A 6000-nucleotide genomic window follows, 5' to 3' on the forward strand; every position below is an offset into this window, starting at 1 on the left:
CCGAAGTGTCGCACTATGGGCGGGTTGAGATTTTCAAAGGAGCAATTTAGAAAGTTGATAGTATACAACGCCCGTGCGAGACGGATGTGAGGGGACTCCACCTTCACTGCCGAATGCTGTTGCTCCAAAACCCTTTTAAGGCTCTGGTGGGTCCTCTCCACCACGGCTTGGCCTGTCGGGGAATAGGGGATGCCGGTCTTGTGTTCTATTCCCCATTGCTGCAGGAAGCTCCGCAGTTCCTTGGATTTGTAAGCTGGGCCGTTATCTGTTTTGATTACCTTAGGGATGCCCAGGACCGCGAATGCCTGAAGCATATGCTTCCTGCAATCCGCAGCCCTCTCACCTGTGTGGGCAGAGGCAAAGACAGCACCAGAGAAAGTATCCACCGAGACATGTACAAACTTAAAGCGGCCGAATGATGGATAATGGGTCACGTCCATCTGCCACACCTCGCAGCTGGACAAACCACGGGGGTTAGCTCCGAGAGGGACGGAAGGGAGCTGGTGGGACTGGCAGTGAGGACATGTAGCCACAATGGCCTTGGCCTGTTCGCGCGTCAGATGGAACTGCCGAACCAGGCCAGGCGCATTCTGATGGAACAACTGGTGGCTGATCTTGGCTTGACTGAAGAGATCAGGGAGCGGGGCCGCTTGAACAGGGGCGGCAAGGGCATCGGCACGCCGGTTGCCCTCCGCTATGAACCCCGGCAAATCGGTGTGTGATCTCACGTGCATGACATAAAAGGGTTGCTCTCGGTGGGAGACCAATTGAACCAATTTGGAGAGCAAGTCGTACAATTTTGGGTTTGACACCTCCTGCAGCACAGCATTTTCAGCTCTGGACACTACACCCGCTACATAGGCTGAATCCGTAACTAAATTGAAAGGTCCAGGGAACCTCTCAAAGGCTCTGACGACTGCGTCCAACTCGGCAATTTGAGGTGAACCTTCAACCTCGGTGACATCGGACTCCCACTCCCGAGTTTGGGGATTCCTCCAAGTCATGACTGACTTGTGGGATCTTCCGGACGCGTCAGTAAAAATGGTCATTGCCTTTAGAGGGGTTCTACTCTGGATCGATTTTGTAGATAACACAAATTCCTGATTGAATAATTTATGGGCCGGCCGATCAACACTAATTTGGCCGGGGTAGCTGTCCAGAGCGAACTGCAAAGATGTATTCGTTTGCAGGAGGCTGTCAATTACCTTTTGTTTTAGGTGGCCCGAATTTAATTTAAGAGGAATGTGTATGCACGCAAGATCAACGCCTGCCAGCTCTCTGATCCTCAGCCTAGCTTTCCGGATCAACTCTGCCACCAGTTCAGCGGGCTGTGTCATTCTCTTGGACCGATGGTGGCTGAGGAACACCCACTCTATGATTAAGAGGGGGTCACTTGAGCCTCGGTCCCTGCCTTTGATGGCGTCGTCCCACTGAAAAATCACCCCGTGGAGGTGTGGCAGTTTGCCGCAAATAATGAATTTAAATGGCAGGCCCGGATGACAACGGTGGGCCTGCCTAGCCGAAATGAGTCTCTGGATTTTCTCCAGTGCAACCCTTGCCTCTGGGGTAAGGGTCCTGGGAGAACTTAGCTCCTCTCCCCCTTTCAATAAATTGAAAAGGGGGGCCAGGTCTTCTGTTGGTATGCCCAGCCAAGGTCTTACCCAATTCAAAGATCCACACAGCTGGTGGACATCCGCCAAGGTTTTAATAGTTGTTATGATAGCCAATTTCTGAGGAACAATGGTCCTCTTAGTAATCTCCAGACCCAGATACTTCCAAGGCGGCACCCTTTGAATTTTTTCCTGCTGGAGCTCGAACCCTGCAGCAACCAGCGCATCAACTGTCAGGTCAAGGGCGTGGCCAAGTATGTCAGCAGTCGGGGCACACACCAGGATGTCGGTGATTGGCAGAAGGCCTGGGGAGGGGATACAAGGACAAATAAGGGATAATGAGGGAAAATGAGGAGGGGAAAACCGTGATTGACATAACTGGGGGTTTGAGCCAGACCAACTTGCCAAGCTAGGAGAGGGGGGAACGGAACAAACCAAACACAAACCACAACACCCTCTGGAGTCAAATCAAGATTTGAGGTGAGCCGGGGCAGGGGTGCGGAGGAGCCCTGGGGGTTACTGTTTTTGATGGCAATAGTCACCTTTTCTGTTTTGTCTTAGGTACCCTGAGGAGCCTCGTAGCCAAAGGTTGGGAAGGACAGCACCAAGGCACACACGGAGCACGTTTCATCATCCACGTCCGACTGAGGATGGATTTTGTCTGCTCCTTTTCCAAAAGCTAAGTGTCGGGGCCAGTGGTTGGGAGAAGGGGAAAAACCTTTACTGTCGCAGAGGGCAATTTGATGTCAGCTTGGTGGAGAGGTCTGTAGTGGGACAGGCTCTCTGGAAGTAAAGGGAGAGGGTTTCTCCTCAGCCTGACCAGAGCCTTTGCCGGGCAGGGCAGTTCCGACCCATCTCAGGATTCTCGTGAACTTTGTGTCGTCCGCCTTCCTCAACTCAACATCGTCACGGATCTTTCCCCTGAGGAGCTCGCCTTCAGGTCCAGAGCTATCTCCACGGTCACCCAGCAGTCCGCTTCCTTCTCTAGGCTCGCCGAGCCTCTCGAGCATCCTCTTAACTGCTGTGGCACTAACTTCTTTTAACGAGCTACATTTCATCATCGCGTGCCATCGTCATAGGGCTTCCTTTCCTTTGGCATCATCAGCCTCTGGCTCATCTTGCTCTAGGAATCTTGGGTCCCTAAGGGGACAGTGCCAGGCAGTTGCCACTTGTCTCTGTGTTATGTCACCCATGTCTATGTTATGTTGTCCGTGTCTGTGTCCGTTGTCTTCCATGTCATAGGCCTTTGTTACGTCTCGATGCTTTATCGGCACTATTCTGTGCCATATAGGCCGTATTCTACTCACGTTCCTTTCTGGATATCCCTTATTCTGGCATCTTTACATTTTTACTCTTTGAGACAGGAATGTCTCAAACGGACAAGATGTTCTCATCCATCTTCCTTCTCACTACCAGCTTTGGTAGTGCCTTTTTTTCCATGCCATTCTCTTGGACTGCTAGAGGGAGTGTCTTACACCCTCCTCATGTGACTGCAGTACTTCTATAGGTTCCATCTTCTCAAGGATATAGGACTCAAGAATTCATCTTCCAGCAAGTTATCTCAAGTCCTGGCTTTTATATTGTGTGTACCTGTGCTGGCTTATACTGTATGTACCTACACTCTATGTACACTTGCACTGTATGCATCGACTTACATTGTTGTGTGTACTTATATTGTACCACTTATGGTTGGAGCTGCCCTGCCGGGGCACATAGTCACAGTTAGGTAGAAGAGTTATAAAAACTTTACTGTTCATCTGTCTTTTATGGGATTTTAGGTAGAAAACTTACTGGTCCAGAGTGGAGACAAGTCCTAGCTGTCAGATAGCCACTCGTTGACCGCTTCCTGTCGTCTCACAGGTCCCTGAGGCTGCCGATTTCCCCAGAATCTACCATTTGACGTCAAGGAGCGCAGCCAGAAGATGTGTAGCAGCACGTTCTTCAGCGTCTCAAGTAAGGGCCGCAGCGAGCGTGTAAGTGGGAAGAGTGTGTGAGCGTGTGTGAGAGCACGTGTCTGTCTGCGTCTGCTCGTCTCTGCATGTGTCAGCGCATGCTGACTGGATTTAACCTTGTGTGTGTGACTTTTGCTTTTCAAGTTTTTCAACTCATTTTTAAATTTAGAATAAAAAATCCCCAGCTGGGTTCCCCCTCCCCCCCCCCGGCTGTTTTTTTTTTTTTTTTTTTTCCTCGGTCCCGGTCAGTCTGTGAGGCGACGTTCATCACCAAAGTTTGGGTGCGGACCGTCCAGGGACCGGGGTTTTTTTGTCAAGCGGGAGGATTTTTTTGAGGCTCCCGGGAACCACGTTCCCGAGGACCAAGGATTGCTAGGGTGTAATTTAGCAGTTGTGATGAGAGGGATGGTGACTTCGTGTGTCATTTGAAGGGGGTGTTAATGGTAGATGAGTGTTGTTTTTTGTGTGCTTTTGTTGGTTTGGGTTTCCTATAACAATAAATCCACATGTAATGAAAATAGAAAAAGGTTATCATCTTGTGTTAATATGTGTGTTGTGTTGTATTGCTCTGTATTGCAGGGTGAGCACAGGGTGAACTCTTTCCTCCTTGCTGTGACACCTGGGCTGGCAGGGATGACACAGTGACCTCGGCCGGCCGATGCTGCCTGTGCCATCACCTGGCACTGACGTGTTTGAAAATCCTTTTGCTGGGATTTTTCTCCTGAGAAGCCTCAGAACAGAAATGGAACCAGTAACAATCTGCTGGCTGTGGAGTGTGGCCTGGAGATGGTTTAGCAACAGGGGCATCTTAGATTAGTCTCCTGTGCATTGTTTCTACTTGATGACCAATCATGGTCCAGCTGCGTCGGGGCTGTGAGCAGTCCCAGGTTTTTATTATTCATTCCTTTCCAGCTCTCTGATGTCTCCTTGCTCTTTTAGTATAGTTCTACTATCTCATTTTCTTTTAATATAATAGAGATCATAAAATAATATTTCAGCCTTCTGAAAGGTGGAGTCAAGATTCTCGTCTCTTCCCTCGTCCTGGGGACCCTCATCACCACAATCAGCGGCCGAGCGGGTTTGTGCGAGCCTCTCAGTAACCCTCGGCTGGTCCCGAGTCGGCAGACACCGGGGGGGCAGCCCCGACACGGCCGAGAGCTAAGAACTGAACATCTATCTGTCTAGGACATGGGGAGAGGATTTAGGTCGTGTCTTTGTTTCCAGAAAAAAGTTCCAGTGTAGTTTCTAACTAGAGGAAAAGGGGGGGTGAAGACTCGGGGCTCTGATGCCGTTGGGGGCACCCCGAGGTGCCCAGGAGAGGGAGCCCCACTGCAGTGCAGGAGCAGGTATGTTATCACGTACTAGAGAGCAAATGATAAATAGAAATAGGAAAATTATAAATATAAAAATATTTTTTAAATCGTTAAAGAAAGCGGTTTTTTTTACTTGCCAGTAGGCAGGGTTTTGATGATAAAAATGATAAATACAAAGAATATGAAGGTAGAAATCTAAGTCTAGAAATATATCATAAATACGTACAGATAAAGTTTAAAACTAGAAGAAAAAATCAGTTGCAGCAGTAGATACGATACATAATATAAATAATACTTTAAATACATGTCTAGAATTTTATAGATATTATAGATAATTATTAATAGATTGCATCAAAAGAAACCATATATATAAATGTGAGTATAACTATACAAAGTATAAAAATATTTCGATACCGTTTAAAAGAAGGTGTTTTCGTGTATTTTTTTGGTTAGAGATGGGGTTTTTATTTGGATTAATAGAAGTATTCTAGAAATATAAATCTAACTATAGAAAGATACAATCGATAGAGAAAGATATTTCTAAAAACACAACCGAACGACGCTGCCTTCGGGGGAATCGCACGAGCTCGGCCGAAGCAAGGCGAGAGCGGCCGACCCTGACGGCCTCGAGCGAACCGAGGCGAGCGGAGCCGAGGCGCGCCGAAGGCACAGAGCGGCTGGGAGTTGGGCCGAAGCGAGGCGAGCTCTGCCGAAGAGGCGAATGCAGGCGCCAAGAGCCGAGTTGAGGCGACAAGAGCCGACTCGAGCCGAGCGTCTCCGGAGCGAGCCGAGCTCCGCCGAGCGCACCATTCCGGGCAGGGCGAGGCGCCGGGCCGGGCTCGGGGTGCAGCCGGGGCTCTGGGGGGCTTCCCCGCCTGTCCCTCTCTCTAGCCCTCCTTCCTTCTCCCCGTATTCGCCTTCTCTCGCTCCCTTTCCCCCATTCCCTCTCCCCCCACAAACCCGGCTCCTTCCTGTCCTGTCCCTAGCCCGCTACTCCCTTCTGTTCCCCCTCTCTCCTTCCTCTGCCCAGCCTCCCTGTACCCTCGTCCCGGGCTTTCCCTTCCCGTCCCGCTTTCCTGCGCAGCCCGAGCTCCCTCGCCGCCCTTTCTCATGCCCTGCTCTCGC

At 50.0% G+C, this 6000-nt stretch overlaps 1 long non-coding RNA gene across 1 annotated transcript; it reads left to right on the plus strand.

Moving 5' to 3' along the window:
- The first annotated feature begins 1904 nt into the window (after positions 1 to 1904).
- LOC136571029 (uncharacterized) lies at positions 1905 to 5301 on the plus strand. The gene is made up of 2 exons (XR_010785601.1): positions 1905 to 3563; positions 4142 to 5301. It is a non-coding gene; the product is annotated as an uncharacterized lncRNA (long non-coding RNA).
- Positions 5302 to 6000: the final 699 nt, after the last annotated feature.

Source organism: Molothrus aeneus, unplaced genomic scaffold (assembly GCF_037042795.1).
Source record: "Molothrus aeneus isolate 106 unplaced genomic scaffold, BPBGC_Maene_1.0 scaffold_52, whole genome shotgun sequence".
Taxonomy (NCBI): domain Eukaryota; kingdom Metazoa; phylum Chordata; class Aves; order Passeriformes; family Icteridae; genus Molothrus; species Molothrus aeneus.